Source organism: Loxodonta africana, chromosome 19 (genome assembly GCF_030014295.1).
Source record: "Loxodonta africana isolate mLoxAfr1 chromosome 19, mLoxAfr1.hap2, whole genome shotgun sequence".
NCBI lineage: Eukaryota > Metazoa > Chordata > Mammalia > Proboscidea > Elephantidae > Loxodonta > Loxodonta africana.
This window is the reverse complement of record NC_087360.1, coordinates 70,019,265-70,036,284: the sequence shown is the minus strand read 5'-3', so window position 1 is coordinate 70,036,284 and position 17,020 is coordinate 70,019,265.

Here is a 17,020-nt window from a genome sequence, read left to right as displayed (position 1 = left end):
CCTGCAGCTTAGTGAATAGTACCTGACCACATCAACTCCTTCTTACCTCGAGCACCTGAGGGCTTTCTCTTGGGGTGCTCAGCCTATGTGCCAGGCAGGCTGGAAGTACCAAGGAATTAAAACACCCAAGAACAACTTTAATCAATGAGGGGTGGTAGTTGATGGGTAAATACCCCAGCCTTCTCACCCTGTGGTAGGACAATTCTGAGGTGTGTTGTATAGTCTCAGAGGGATCCCAGTGGAAGCAAGCAGCAGCCTGCTCATTAATTCACTTTTTCCTCTCGCCCCTGTACTTCCCCACTCCTTCTCTATGCTTTCTGGTTAATAAATTACTCGCATCCAAATCTCAGTCTCAAGAACTGTTTCTGGGAACCCAAACTGAGGCACTCTTTATTGTTGTTAATATTAAAGTGTTTAATTTACATGTAGTAAAAGTCAGTTTTCTTTATGTACTGTTCTGTGAGTTTTGACAAACATAGACAACTGTGTAAATACCACCACAATCAAGATATAGAGCATTTCCATCACCCCCACCCCCCCCCAACAAATTCCCTGGCACTCCTTTGTAGTCAACCCCTCTCTCTTTCTACTCCCAGCCCCTGGCAACCACTGATCAGTTTTCTGTCCTTTTTCCAGAATGTCCTATAAATGGAATCATACACTATGCAGCCTTTTTGAGTCTGGCTAATTTCACTTAACACATATTTGAGATTCACTACGCTGTTGATAGGGAGTCCTGGTGGCACAACGGTTAAACCTGGGCTGCTAACTGAAAGGCTGGCAGTTCAAACCCCCCCAGCAGCTCTGAGGGAGAAAGACCCGATGATCTGCTCCCGTAAAGATTGGGAGAAAACCGTATGAGGCAGTTCTGTTTGGAGCCCTGGTGTGCAGTGTTTAAGAGCTTAGGGTGCTAAGCAAAAAGTCGGCAGTTCAAATTCACTCGCTGCTTTTTGGAAACCCTATGGGGCAGTTCTAGTCTGTCCTATAGAGTCTCTATGGGTTGGAATTGACTTGACGGCAACTTTTTCTTTTATGTTATTAAGTGTATCAGTAGTTTGTTTCATTTTTATTACTGAGCAGTAACCCATTCTACGGATGTTTCACAGCTTGTCCACTCACCAGTTAAAGGACATTCGGAAGTTTTTAGAGATTATGCATAAACTCCCAAACCCAACATAAACATTCACGTACAGGTTTTTGTGTGAATGTGTTTTTATTCACTTGGGCAAATACCTAGGAATAGGACTGCTGCATCGTGTTATAAGTTTATAAGAAGCTGCCAAGTTGTTTTCCCAACAGCAATGCATGGAAGTTCAGTTGTTCCACGTCCTCATCAGTCTTGGTATTTTCAGTTTTAAAGATTTTAGTCATTCTAATAGGTGAAACCTTCTGGCAAAGCGGTTAAGAGCTACGGCTGCTAAGCAAAGCTCAGCAGTTCTAATCCACCAGGTGCTCCTTGAAACCCTATGGGGCAGTTCTACTCTGTCCCATAGGGTCGCTATGAGTCGGAATCAACTCGACGGCAGTGCCAAAAAAAAAAAAAACAAAAAAAACTAGGTGTGTAGTGGTCTCTCATTTCAGTTTAATTTGCACTTCCCTAATTTTTTTTTGGTTTTTAATGACCAAACGTGTTGAGCATCTTTTCACATGCTTATTTGCCATTCGTGTATCTTCTTTGCTAAAGTATCTGTTCAAATCTCCAGCCCATTTTTACATGGGATTGCTTTCTTATTATTCACTTTCGAACATTCCTAAGACATTCTTTTCTTTAATTTTCAAAATCAAAATAAGTATTTTTTAAATTAGAAATGTGGTATGTGCTCGTTAAAGAAAATCAGACAGCACAAAAAAGTCTAAAGAAAATAAAAGCAAAATTAGAGGCCCTTACTCTGAATCTTTTAATCACAACAAGATGAATGCTCAGGACACAAAGAGACGGGTCAAACGCAGATTTTCCTGAGAACGCCAAACATCAGTCCGCTGTTACCCACTGCATCTAGCCCTCTACTCTAGGTGGCATTTCTTCTGACATCGAGGACCTCCAAACTGGTGTGGCCATTGGTCAGAGGATGAACATAGGACCCGCTACCAAGCTCTACTTTCATGACCAAGACTCTGTTCCAAAATGAGGATGTGATCTTTCCATTTTAATATCTTCTCCCAGACACAGATGACGGCAAACAGAACTCTTGTAGCTCACATAAGGCTGTGAGATGGTGAAATCCAATCACAACTTAGTTACCTCATCTAGAAACTGAAGAAAGAATCCTTCTCTGTTCTCTGAGAAAACTGTTTGACACTAGGCAAGCACTCTTTCTTGACAAAGATTTCTCACAAAATTCTACAATAATCCTCATGCATTCTCTTTCCTTGACTTTATACATACGTACATTTATACACACATACCTGTTACTGTGGAGTTGATTTCGACTCATAGCGACCCCATAGGACAGAGCAGACCTGCCCCATCCTTTGATCTCTTTCTTTGGAGCTTTGAAAAGCACCTTAAATATTAGTAATGCTAACTATAATTAATTTAAAAGCCTTCAATAATCACGAGCAATCTTCTTGCCATTCTTCATTTCTTTCTTGATAATTCAATAAAAACCCATTAGGCAGGCCCAAGCTGGGAGGGTGATTGGAGCCTACGCAAGGAAGATGGACAAGCAAGATAATGGCCTGATGGCCATTAGAAGAATACATACAGGGGAACTGAGCAGCAAGTAAATTTACTGATGATAATGAGACCCAGGTTTCCCACTGTTGGATAAGGGAATCACAAACATGGAAAAGTAAAAAACTAGAATGAGCTTTGTGCATTGGATTGGAATTACAGGGATTGGTGTGACATAATCATTTGTCATGTAAATACAGAAAAAAATACATACATATGCAAAAGTATGTGTGTGTACATATGTAAGTATATACATCATATGTATGTGTTCGCTTGTATATATGTATATTTCCTACCTCTGTTCCCTAAGAGGGCCTGCTGCAATGAACACACCTAGTGCCTGGACCTTAGTATGTAAATACCGTTCTCCACTGAAAGGGCTCCTTGTAGAAATGCCTGGTTCCAGGTCTGAGGAACGGAAAGTACAAGAGAAGTTGGGAACATTTTGCTGTACCAGAAAGTAGGAAGTGCTCGTGGGCTGTTGGGGAAATATCAAAAGGACACAGGAGTGAGTGGGGTCTCACTGGCCAAATCTGGGACAATTTGAGTATCAAAATAAATAATGATAGTAACAGATTATATTCCATCGATTAAAATTGTTGTTATTGGTAGATGCCATTGAGTTGGTTCTGACTCTTAGCGACCTTACATACAACAGAATGAAACACTGCCCAGTCCTGTGCCATCCTCACAACCATCCCTCTGCTTGAGCCCATTGTTGCAGCCACTATGTCAATCCATTGAATAAGATGGGAATACATAAATCTATACTGGTGGAGAGAGATAAATAAATTAATATATGGAGAGATGAAAGCTCTTCTGCAGAGTGAAATGTCAACAAATAAATGTAGAAAGAGTGATGAAATTGTAAAATCTCAACAGCAACAAGTTTTTGGTTAATCTACATAGTAATAATTAATTCAGGCATGAAGCATCAGTTGAAGCTAAAACTGGAAGGTGACAGTCGCAAGAGGCACAGGATGTTCACACAGCCTTAAAGTACCTCCCCACAAAATACTTATTAATTTCGAAAGGAAAAAGTAACTTTACCATCAGACACTATTAACATCATTTTGGGACAAATGACATCAGGTACCACCTGATGGGACTGCAGTAAGAAGAAGACAGCATCACTTCTGTGATATTCCTGCCAAAATGCATACATAACCTTAATCGAATCCCGAGACACATCCAACCGAGGGATGTTCTACAAAACAACTGAGGAACTCTTCCGGATTGAAGGAAACTGAAGAGGCATAACAACCAAGTACAATGTGTGATCTTGGACTGGGTCCTTTGGCTACATAGGACATTATTGGAACAGGAGACAAAACTTGATGGTGTCCCTGGGTGAATAGTATATGGGAGCCCTAGTAGTGGTCCAGCAATTTTTCTGTAAGTTTGAAATTACTCAAAATTAAATGTAAAAAGAAAAAATTCTCAAGCAGAGGAAAGCCGAGAGAGTCAGACGTGGGGAACAGGACAGAACACTCAAAAGACCTCCTCTTTGTTTTAAAAATGATGACAGAAAAGCCTCTGAACTAAAGGAGAAAAGAAGGTGCGAATGCCTATAAAATATAATGAATTTTTATTAATTAGTAAACATATAACAGAAATAGGTCAATCCGGAAAGGCAGTAGGCTGCTAAGGTTAATGTGATTACGGATTGTCATTTTCTCACAAACAACTACATGGTGAAAAGCAAGCGTTTAAAGTAAAGACAATCACACACAGTTCAAAACTCTATAAACAATATAGTGCCATGGGGCTCAAGCAGGAGGATACTCTCGGATTGGGTTTCAGTACCTAAATTTAACCATGTGGAGCTTTTTTTAAGGGTCATCCTACTCAACCTTTTCAAATAAAAAATATACCTTTTAATAGAAAAACTGTATTTCATCTTAAAGATGTAAGGAAGCACACCATGCCTGTCTTAGTTATCTAGTGCTGCTATAACAGAAATACCACAAGTGGGTGGCTTTAACAAAGGGAAATTAATTTTCTCACAGTTTAAAAAACCAATTGCCATTGAGTCAATTCTGATTCATAGTGACCCTACAGAACAGAGTAGAACTGCCCCACAGGGTTTCCAAGGAGTAGCTGGTGAATTCAAACTGCCGACCTGTTGGTTAGTAGCCGAGTGCTTAACCACTGAGCTACCAGGGCTCCTTCTCACAGTTTAGGAGGGTAGAAGGCCGAATGCAGAGCACTGGCTCTAGGGGAAGGCTTTCTCCCTCTGTTGGCTCAGGAGAAAGGTCCTTGTCTCTTCAACTTCCGCTTCCTGGTTCCTTGGAGATCTCCATGTGTCTTGGCATCTATCTTACTCCATCTCTGCTGGCTTGCTTGTCCTAATCTGCTCTTTTTATATCTTGTAAGAGATTGACTCAACACGCACCCTACACTAATCCTGCCTCATTAATATAACAAAGATAACCCATTCCCATATGTGATTATAACCACAATCACAGAGGTTAGGTTTTATAACACATAGTTTTGAGGAAATAATTCAATCCATAATGGGCATGTCAGCTGAGGCTATGACACTATTTGGCCTAAAAAAAGTCAATAAAAAAAAAAAAAAAGCCAATGAACATACTAGCAAAATTCACACACTTGTTCTCATTTTTTAAAAAGTTGGCAAAGACGTGGATTTGAAACTATTTAAAGGTATTCATTCTACAAATACTTATTGATTATGTGCCAGGCACACGGTCTAAGTGAGTGAATAATTTTCTTATGTTAATGATGGAAATTAAACTTTGGTTACCATTCCAGTGGCAATATGAGGCATACCTGAGCATACACAATACCCAAAATATTAGTTGTTTCAGGACATTTTTTAGATCAACTAAGGCACTTTATGAAGTATGTGTGTCAAAACGTCACGCCACGGATTTAACTGTTTTAGGTAATTGTATCAGAATCAAATCAAACAGAGTCAGAATGTTTAGAGGTGTTGTAGAATATGAGGTTATTCTGCTTGAGAAGGACAACGTGCTTGGTAAAGCAGAGGGTCAGCAAAAAAGAGGAAAACCCTCAATGAGATGGACTGACATAGAGCCTGCAACAATGGACTCAAGCATAGCAACGATTGTGAAGATGGCTCAGGACCGGGCAGTGTCAAGTTCTGTTGTACATATGGTCACCATGAGTTGGAATCAACTCGATGGCACCTTTTTAAAAAATGAGATCAAGTATACAAATTTTGCTAGTATCTTCATTGACTTTTAAAGCAAATAGTGACATAGCCTCAGGTGACATGCCCATTATGGAGTGAATTGTGTCTCCCACGAAGTCTCATTACGTGGAATTTAAAATTGTTTTCCTTGTTTAAGTCACTTTAAGTCGTTTTATTTTGTTACTTGCAGCTGAAAGCATTCTACAGAATACAGTTAATGATTGCCTTAAAGTGCAAACTACTTTCTAAAACTTAGAAAACCCTTGTCATGTGCTGCTGAGTTGATTCCGACTCAGGACAACCTTAAAGGACAGAGCAGAACTGCTCCCTAGGATTCCCTAGTCCGTAATCTTTACAGGAGCAGATCACAAGGTCTTTTCTCCAGTGGAGCCACTGGTGGGTTCAAATCTTTAGGTTAGCAGCCGAGCACTTAACCATTGCATCGCCAGGGCTCCTTACACTCTTAATAATCTAGCCTTTTTTTCCCTTTAACTTCTCCAAGCTCATCTCTTACTGCTTTTCCATTTGTACTCTTTTCAGTTCTCCAGCAAAAAGTCCTCTCTCCTCCAGTTTAGTTTCTGACTGAAACCCTCACCAGTCTTATCACTCCTATTTTACCTGGCCTCCACCGCTGCCATCCTTTAGGGCTCAGTGAAATGTCACTTCCTTCTGGAAACCTCTACTGGCCACGCGGTGTGTGTATTTACCAACTCCCTAGAATTTTCCCATGACTCCATAGTCACAGCACATATTACACTTCATTGTAACTGCTTGACATTCTATCGGTCAAAGCAGTTACAGGTTCAGCTCAGATTCAAGGAGAGGGAACCCAGCTCCAACTGTTAGTATAAGGTAGACATTTACAGACAGGTAAAATTATTGGGGCCATTTTTGAAAACTAGCTACCACCATCCAGCGTGTGGCTATAACTCATGTACCTCCCATGTGGAAAACATACTTATCTCCTCTCTCTCTTTTTTTTTTAAATAATTTTTATTGTGCTTTAAGTGAAAGTTTACAAATCAAGTCAGTCTGTCACATATAAGCTTATATACACCTTACTACATACTCCCATTTACTCTCCCCCTCATGAGTCAGCCCGCTCCCTCCTTCCAGTCTCTCCTTCCGTGACCGTTTTGGCAGTTTCTAACTCTCTCTACCCCCCCCATCTCCCCTCCAGACAGGAGATGCCAATACAGTCTCAAGTGTCCACCTGATACAAGTAGCTCACTCTTCATCAGCATCTCTCTCCAACCCATTTTCCAGTCCCTTCCATGTCTCATGAGTAGTCTTCAGGAATGGTTCCTGTCCTGGGCCAACAGACGGTTTGGGGACCATGACCGCCGGGATTCTTCTAGTCTCAGTCAGACCATTAAGTCTGGTCTTTTTATGAGAATTTGGGGTCTGCATCCCACTGATCTCCTGCTCCCTCAGGGGTTCTCTGTTGTGCTCCCTGTCAGGGCAGTCATCGGTTGTGGCCAGGCACCATCTAGTTCTTCTGGTCTCAGGATGATGTAAGTCTCTGGTTCATGTGGCCCTTTCTGTCTCAGGCTCATAGTTATCGTGTGACCTTGGTGTTCTTCATTCTCCTTTGATCCAGGTGGGTTGAGACCAATTGATGCATCTTAGATGGCCGCTTGTTAGCATTTAAGACCCCAGACGCCACAGTTCAAAGTGGGATGCAGAATGTTTTCATAATAGAATTTATTTTGCCAGTTGACTTAGAAGTCCCCTTAAGCCATAGTCCCCAAACCCCCACCCTTGCTCCGCTGACTTTCGGAGCATTCAGTTTATCCCCGAAACTTCTTTGCTTTTGGTCCAGTCCAGTTGAGCTGACCTTCCGTGTATTGAGTATTGTCCTTCCCTTCACCTAAAGCAGTTCTTATCTACTAACTAATCAGTAAATAACCCTCTCCCACCCTCCCTCCCTCCCTCCCCCCTCTTGTAACCACAAAAGAATGTGTTCTTCTCGGTTTATACTATTTCTCAAGAACTTATAATAGTGGGCTTATACAGTATTTGTCCTTTTGCATCTAATTTCACTCAGCGTAATGCCTTCCAGGTTCCTCCATGTTATGAAATGTTTCACAGATTCATCACTGTTCTTTATCGATGCATATTCCATTGTGTGAATGTACCATAATTTATTTAACCATTCATCTGTTGATGGACACCTTGGTTGCTTCCAGCTTTTTGCTATTGTAAACAGTGCTGCAATAAACATGGGTGTGCATGTATCTGTTCGTGTAAAGGCTCTTATTTCTCTAGGGTATATTCCGAGGAGTGGGACTTCTGGGTTGTATAGTAGTTCTATTTCTAACTTTTTAAGAAAATGCCAGATAGATTTCTAAAGTGGTTGTACCATTTTACATTCCCAGTATAAGAGTTCCAATTTCTCCGCAGCCCCTCCAACATTTATTATTTTGTGTTTTTTGGATTAATGCCAGCCTTGTTGGAGTGAGATGGAATCTCATCGTAGTTTTAATTTGCATTTCTCTAATGGCTAATGATCGGGAGTATTTTCTCATATGTCTATTAGCTGCCTGAATATCTTCTTTAGTGAAGTGCGTGTTCATATCCTTTGCCCACTTTTTGATTGGGTTGTTTGTCTTTTTGTGGTTGAGTTTTAACAGAATCATATAGATTTTAGAGATCAGGCGCTGGTCAGAGATGTCATAGATGAAAATTTTTTCCCAATCTGTAGATGGTCTTTTTACTCTTTTGGTGAAGTCTTTAGATGAGCATAGGCGTTTGATGTTTAGGAGCTCCCAGTTATCTGGTTTCTCTTCATCATTTTTGTTAATGTTTTGTATTCTGTTTATGCCTTGTATTCAGGCTCCTCACGTTGTCCCTATTTTTTCTTCCATGATCTTTATCGTTTTAGTTTTTATGTTTAGGTCTTTGATCCATTTGGAGTTAGTTTTTGTGCATGGTGTGAGGTATGGGTCCTGTTTCATTTTTTTTGCAAATGGATATCCAGTTATGCCAGCACCCTGTTAAAAAGACTATCTTTTCCCCAATTAACTGACACTGGGCCTTTGTCAAATATCAGCTGCTCATATGTGGATGGATTTATATCTAGGTTCTCAATTCTGTTCCATTGGTCTATGTGCCTGTTGTTATACCAGTACCAGGCTGTTTTGACTACTGTGGCTGTATAATAGGTTCTAAAATCAGGTAGAGTGAGGCCTCCCACTTTCTTCTTCTTTTTCAGTAATGCTTTACTTATCCGGGGCTTCTTTCCCTTCCATATGAAGTTGGTGATTTGTTTCTCCATCACTTTAAAAAATGTCATTGGAATTTGGATCGGAAGTTCATTGTATGTATAGAGGCCTTTTGGTAGAATAGACATTTTTACTATGTTAAGTGTTCCTATCCATGAGCAAGGTATGTTTTTCCACTTATGTAGGTCCCTTTTAGTTTCTTGCACTAGTACTTTGTAGTTTTCTTTGTATAGGTCTTTTACATCTTTGGTAAGATTTATTCCTAAGTATTTTATCTTCTTGGGGGCTACTGTGAATGGTATTGATTTGGTGATTTCCTCTTCGATGTTCTTTTTGTTGATGTAGAGGAATCCAAGTGATTTTTGTATGTTTATCTTGTAACCTGAGACTCTGCCGAACTCTTCTATTAGTTTCAGTAGTATACTGGAGGATTCCATAGGGTTTTCTGTGTATAAGATCATGTCATCTGCAAATAGAGATAATTTTACTTTTTCCTTGCCAATCTGGGTGCCCTTTATTTCTTTGTCTAGCCTAATTGCTCTGGCTAGGACCTCTAGCACAATGTTGAATAAGAGCGGTGATAAAGGGCATCCTTGTCTGGTTCCCATTCTCAAGGGAAATGCTTTCAGGCTCTCTCCATTTAGAATGATGTTGGCTGTTGGCTTTGTATATAGATGCCCTTTATTATGTTGAGGAATTTTCCTTCAATTCCTATTTTGCTGAGAGTTTTTATCATGAATGGGTGTTGGACTTTGTCGAATGCCTTTTCTGCATCAATTGATAAGATCATGTGGTTTTTGTCTTTTGTTTTATTTATATGGTGGATTACATTAATGCTTTTTCTAATATTAAACCAGCCTTGCATACCTGGTATAAATCCCACTTGGTCATGGTGGATTATTTTTTTGATATGTTGTTGAATTCTATTGGCTAGAATTTTGTTGAGAATTTTTGCATCTAATGTTCATGAGGGGTATAGGTCTGTAATTTTCTTTTTTTGTGATGTCTTTACCTGGTTTTGGTATCAGAGATATGGTGGCTTCATAGAATGAGTTAGGTAGTATTCCATCATTTTCTATGCTTTGAAATACCTTTAGTAGTAGTGGTGTCAACTCTTTGAAAGTTTGGTAGAACTCTGCAGTGAAGCCGTCCGGCCCAGGGCTTTTTTTTGTTGGGAGTTTTTTGATTACCTTTTCAATCTCTTTTTTTTGCTATGGTTCTATTTAGTTGTTCTACTTCTGATTGTGTTAGTTTAGGTAGGTAGTGTTTTTCTAGGAATTCATCCACTTCTCCTAGGTTTGCAAATTTGTTAGAGTACAATTTTCATAATAATCTGATATGATTCTTTTAATTTCAGTTGGGTCTGTTGTGATGTGGCCCATCTCGTTTCTTATTTGGGTTATTTGTTTCCTTTCCTGTATTTCTTTAGTCAGTCTAGCCAATGGTTTATCAATTTTGTTAATTTTTTCAAAGAACCAGCTTTTGGCTTTGTTAATTCTTTCAATTGTTTTTCTGTTCTCTATTTCATTTAGTTCAGCTCTAATTTTTATTATTTGTTTTCTTCTGGTGGCTGATGGAGTCTTTTGTTGCTCACTTTCTATTTGTTCAAGTTGTAGGGATAGTTCTCTGGTTTTGGCTCTTTCTTCTTTACGCACGTGTGCATATAAATTGACCTCTGAGCACTGCTTTTGCTGTGTCTCAGAGGTTTTGATAGGAAGTGTTTTCATTCTTGTTGCATTCTAAGAATTTCTTTATTCCCTCCTTAATGTCTTCTATAACCCAGTCTTTTTTGAGCAGGGTATTGTTCAGTTTCCAAGTATTGGATTTTTTTCCCTGATTTTTCTCTTATTGATTTCTACTTTTATGGTCTTGTGGTCTGAGAAGATGCTTTGTAATATTTCAATGTTTTGGATTCTGCAAAGGTTCGTTTTATGACCTAATATGTGATCTATTCTAGAGAATGTTCCATGTGCACTAGAAAAAAATATATACTTTGCAGCTGTTGGGTGGAGTGTTCTGTATAGGTCTATAAGGTCAAGTCGGTTGATTGTAGCAATTAGGTCTTCCGTGTCTCTGCTGAGCTTCTTACTGGAAGTCCTATCCTTCTCCGAAAGTGGTGTGTTGAAGTCTCCTACTATAATTGTGGAGGTGTCTATCTCACTTTTCAGTTCTGTTAAGGTTTGTTTTATGTATCTTACAGCCCTGTCATTGGGTGCATAAATATTTAATATGGTTATATCTTCCTGGTCAATTGTCCCTTTAATTATTATGTAGTGTCCTTCTTTATCCTTTGTGGTGGATTTAACTTTGAAGTCTATTTTGTCAGAAGTTAATATTGCTACTCCTGCTCTTTTTTGATTGTTGTTTGCTTGATATATTTTTTTCCATCCTTTGAGTTTTAGTTTGTGTCTCTGAGTCCAAGGTGTGTCTCTTGTAGGCAGCATATAGATGGATCATGTTTCTTTATCCAGTCTGAGACTCTCTGTCTCTTTATTGGTGCATTTAGTCCATTTACATTAAGTGTAATTATAGATAAGTATATATATATATAAATTTTTTTTATATGTTTAGTGCTGTCACTTTGATGCCTTTTTATGTGTGTTGTTGACAATTTCATTTTTCCACTTACTTTTTTGTGCTGAGACGTTTTTCTTTGTAAATTGTGTGTTCCTCATTTTCATAGTAGTTGAATTTATGTTTGCTGAGTTGTTATGTTTTTCTTGGTTTTTATTTTGAGTTATGGAATTGTTAGTCCTCTTTGTGGTTACCTTAATATTCACCCCTATTTTTCTAAGTAAAAAACCTAACTTGTATCTTCCTATATTGCCTTGTTTTCCTCTCTATATGGCAGTTCTATGTCTCCTGTATTTAGTCCCTCTTTTTGATTATTGTGATCTTTTACATAATGACTTCAATGATTCCCTGTTTTGAGCATGCTTTTTTTTCTTTTTAAAATTAATCTTGATTTGTTCTTGTGATTTCCTTATTTGAGTTGATATCAGGATGTTCTGTTCTGTTCTGTGACCTACCTGATGTTATTGATTTTCTGACCAAACAATTTCCTTTAGTATTTCTTGTAGCTTTGGTTTGGTTTTCGCAAATTCTCTAAGCTTGTGTTTATCTGTAAATGTTTTAATTTTGCCTTCATATTTGAGAGTTTTGCTGGATAAATGATCCTTGGCTGGCAGTTTTTCTCCTTCAGTGCTCTGTATATGTCATCCCATTGCCTTCTTGCCTGCATGGTTTCTGCTGAGTAGTCTGAACTTATTGATTCTCCTTTGTAGGAGACCTTTCTTTTATCCCTGGCTGCTTTTAAAATTTTCTCTTTATCTTTGGTTTTGGCAAGTTTGATGATAATATGTCTTGGTGATTTTCTTTTTGGATCAATTTTATATGGGGTTCGATGAGCATCTTGGACAGATATCCTTTCATCTTCCATGATGTCAGGGAAGTTTTCTGCCAACAGATCTTCAACTATTCTCTCTGTATTTTCTGTTATCCTTCCTTGTTCTGAAACTCCAATCACACGCAAGTTATTCTTTTTGATAGAGTCCCACATGATTCTTAGGGTTTCTTCATTTTTTTTAATTCTTTTATCTGATTTTTTTCAACTATATTGGTGTCAATTGCCTTATCCTCCAGCTCCCCCACTCTGCATTCCGACTGCTTGATTCTGCTCCTCTGACTTCCTGTTGAGTTGTCTAATTCTGTAATTTTACTGTTAGTCTTTTGGATTTCTGAATGCTGTCTCTCTATGGATTCTTGCAGGTTATTAATTTTTCCACTATGTTCTTGAATAATCTTTTTGATTTCTTCAACTGCTTTATCAGTGTGTTCCTTGGCTTTTTCTGAAGATCGCCTTATTTCATTTTTGAGGTCATCCCTGATGTCTCGAAGCATTTTGAAATTAGTTTTTTATGTTCTGCATCTAGCAATTCCAGGGTTGTATCTTCATTTGGGAAAGATTTTTATTCTTTAATTTGGGGAGTTGTAGAAGCAATCATGGTCTGCTTCTTTATGTGGTTTGATATCGACTGCTGTCTGAGCCATCTATAAGATATCATAATGATTTATTTTATATTTGCTCACTGAGTCTTATCTTGTTTTGTTTTCTTTCAATAAACGTAGATGGGCTACTAGATTGCACTGTCTTGATTGTTGTAGCCTTTGAATCACTTATGTCCTTTTACCAGCTGGTTTGGGCCATTACCAGAAATATAAGCCTAAGAGCCCATTCACTATTCTTAAGTAGAATCTGATTTTGGGTCACCAAGTGTGTGGTGCAGACTGTCACCTGTCCATCTAGAGAAGTAGTGGTGATAGTTGTGTGCACCAGATTCTAGTAGCAGCAGGGGGTCACATTCCAGGGGGGACAGGATGCTGACAGGCTTCCCCCAAGTGTCAGTGAGGTAGGTGTGTCTCTATTCCTAAAGCACTTTGGTGGGTGAGCTCTGCAGCTGTACCTTAGGCACCCAATGCATGTACCTCTACAGATTGGTAGATGTCACTATCCTCAGACCCCTATGGCAGGAGGTTAGGTGGTTTGGGTGGAGCTTTTTTTTCAGCCCTCAGTTCCCCGTTGTGGGTCAGTGAGGGCTCTGTTTAATAGGTAGAGATATCAGACCTGGGAAACTTGTCTTTCCAGTAATCTGCTAAAACAATTACAGTCAGATCACTATCAGAATTGCCTTTGCATTGTAATAGCCACCTTGTTCCCTGTAGGGATGAAAGCCCAAGACTGTGGATCTCATATGCTTGGCTGGAGCTGGTTCTGTATTTTTAGTCCGATTTTGGGAAGTCAGTGAAGGATTCTTGGTCCCTGGGTTTTTTGTAGCTGCTTCTCTCAGGCCAGGAGAATGGGTTAGGAAAAGACAAAACAAACAAACAAACAAAAAAAAAAAACTGCAGAGCACTTCACTCTCTGGCCCAGGAAATTCCAATGCTAATGAAGCCACCTGGGAAGGGGAGGGGAAGGATCAAATAGATAGGAGAGAGTAGCACCCAGGAATACAGACAAAGTTACTTATCTTGCTTGGTGAGGACTGTTTTATCTGAGATTCCCGAGGGGCACGTTGACTGTGCGCACTGGCTGGGTAGAGATTGCCCCCGAGGGTCAGACCCGCGTCCTGTGCATGTGCTGTCTCAGAAGCCGTGGTCAGTTCCTCCGCTCCCAGTTCAAAGCCCAGTGCCAAGGTTCCCCGGCTGGGATGCCGCACTCCAGGCTCTAAAACCAGTCGCTGCCTCCCCTTGACTTCTCCTCCTGTCAGCCGCGTCGCTGCGCTGCCTGTATGCACTGGCTGGGCTTCCCCTGAGGTCACTTCTGGGGGCTAGGGCTGCATCCCGTGTTTGCACCATGTCAGGATGCCGTGCTCAGCTCCCCTGCGCCCAGTCCAAAGCCCGGCGCCAAGGTTTTCTGACTGGGATGCTGGCTCCAGGCTCTGAAAACAGTCGCTGCTTCCCCGTGGTTGCTTGTTCTCTCGTTAGCCGCGTCAGTGTACAGCCTGCTTGTGCTGGCTGAGTCTCTACGGAGGTTACCCCAGGGGGCTGGGTTAGGGCTGTGTCCCGTGCCTGCCCCACCTCAGCAAGCCGCTATCAGCCCCGCCACTTGGCACCAGGGAACCGCAAGGGCTCAAGGCTGTGGAGCGGGTCGCGGGTTCCAGAAGCGGTCGCTGGTTCAGGGCGCAGCTTTTCGCTCACCTGTCACTCAGGTCAACTGTTTAGATCTGTGTTTGATGGTCAGAGTTCGTAGACTGTCATGTATGTGATCAATTCACTTGTTTTTCCGAGTCTTTGTTGCAAGAGGGATCCGAGGTAGCGTCTACCTAGTCAGCCATCTTGGCCCCACCTTCTATCTCCTCTCTTAAGACCCCAAAATATCTCATCCTATTGCACATCAGCTCAACGTCTAGGTCAGGAATGAGCAAACCACAGTCTGAAGGCCAAATCTAGCCTGTGGCCAGTTTCTGAAAGGCCCCTCTGTTAAGAACGGTAGTTATATTTTTAAAGGGTTATAAAAAACAAAAACAAAGCATATGAAGACAGGGACCATATGTGACTCACAAAGCCTAAAATATTTACTATCTGGTCGATGGCAGTGCTTTTTTTTTGTGGTTGGTTTGGTCCTATATAGAAAAAGTGTGTCAATCCCTAGTCTAGGATATTGTCATCTAAGTCAGGTCCAAGTGTGGATGTGGCCATTCCTTTAGCAAGGCTCTTCAGACACAGTTCTCTTGATCTGAAGACCAGTTAACTAAAGAAACAAATTCTCCGTTCTCCACACACCCCATACCTAATGATAAAGCAAGGCCGGAAAATCTGTAATAGACATTTCTATGCAAAAAAGGGAGAAAATAGGAGGGGGCACAGCAGAAACTGGTCCATAGCAATTCTGACATCCAGCTAGTCAAAGGTAACCAGTTGCTTAGTGTAGCCACCCCCTGTCTGTCACTGGAGGCTTGTGTGTTGCTGTGATGTTGTACAGGTGTCAGTGGGGCTTCCAGACTAACACAGACTAGGAAGGAAGATCTGATGATCTGCTTCTGAAAAATCAGCCAACGAAACCCTATGGATCACAACAGTGTGATCCCATTGTGCATGGGTTGCCATGAGTTGGGGGCCAGCAAAACAGCAGCTAACAACAACAGCAATTAGGTCCGCTCCTGCTCTTTGGGAATGATTCTCAGTGGCTCCTGGCTCCATCTTCTGAGTCATCGTTCCTTTGTAACCTAATCTTGGAAGTGATAGCCCACCCTTTTGGACGCTCTATGCATTAAAAACAAGTCATTAGATCCAGCCCACACTCAAGGGGACAGGATTACCCAAGGGCTTGTATACCAGGAGGTAGAAATCACTGGGGGCCACAGTAGAGGCTGCCTACCAGAGGCACACCCTTGGCCTGAACTTAGGTAGGGCCACATTTTCCTGGTAGCACCTTGGATTTGACCTTTGGCCATAGGCTATTTCTTATTTCAAGAGTTTTGTGCCGATGGCGAGCTTTTATCTCACTTACTTTGGACATGTTATCAGAAGGGACCAGTCCCTGGAGAAGGACAACATGCTTGGTAAAGCAGACAGTCAGTGAAAAAGAGGAAGGCCCTCAATGAGGTGGACTGACACAGTGGGTTCAAACATAGCAACAATTTTGAGGATAGTGCAGGACAGGGCAATGTTTCATTCTGTTGCACATAGGGTCACCATGAGTCGGAACCAACTGGACGGCACCTAACAACATTAGCCAGGAATGAGAAATAGATTTATTGCAAGTCCCGGCTTCTTTATATTTCTACTAAATTCTGATTGAAAATAGAAGTTTCTTTTCTTTTTTAAAAAACTCATCTCTCTTCTTTTACATTATATCATAATAAACCATTTGGCTCTTTCAACATTCCGTCCGGAAATTTACTTAGCCTGTTCCACATGTTATTAGGCACCTTCTCTACCTTTCATGTAGCTCCAGGCTACAGTTTGACTAATTGTCCTCCCAATACATACATTGGGTCCCCTTTTCTCCAGACTCCGATAACAATATTCTCACTGTCCTTCGAGCCTTCACTAACATACTCCTCAAGACTCGTCTAGCTTCCATCATCCATGTGATCCCAAAGCCACTGCCAAATGTTTTAGGTTTCTGTTATAGCAGGATCCCACCTCCAGGTACCAAATTATGTTTCAGTTATATACTGCTATATAACGAACCACCCTAAGGCTTAGTGGCTTAAAACAACAGCATTCACTTTTTTGGTAACCATTTTGCAATTCGGGCAGGGCTCAGTGAAGACAGCTCATCTCCCTTCCACACGGCGTCGGCTGGGGTAGCTGAACTAAGGCTAAGAACATCCACTTCTGAGACAGCTCACTCACAAGGCCAGCAAATTGGTGCTGGCTGTCCACTGAGAGCTCAGCTGGGGCTGTAAGCCAGGGACCTTGATTCTCCTCCATGTGGGC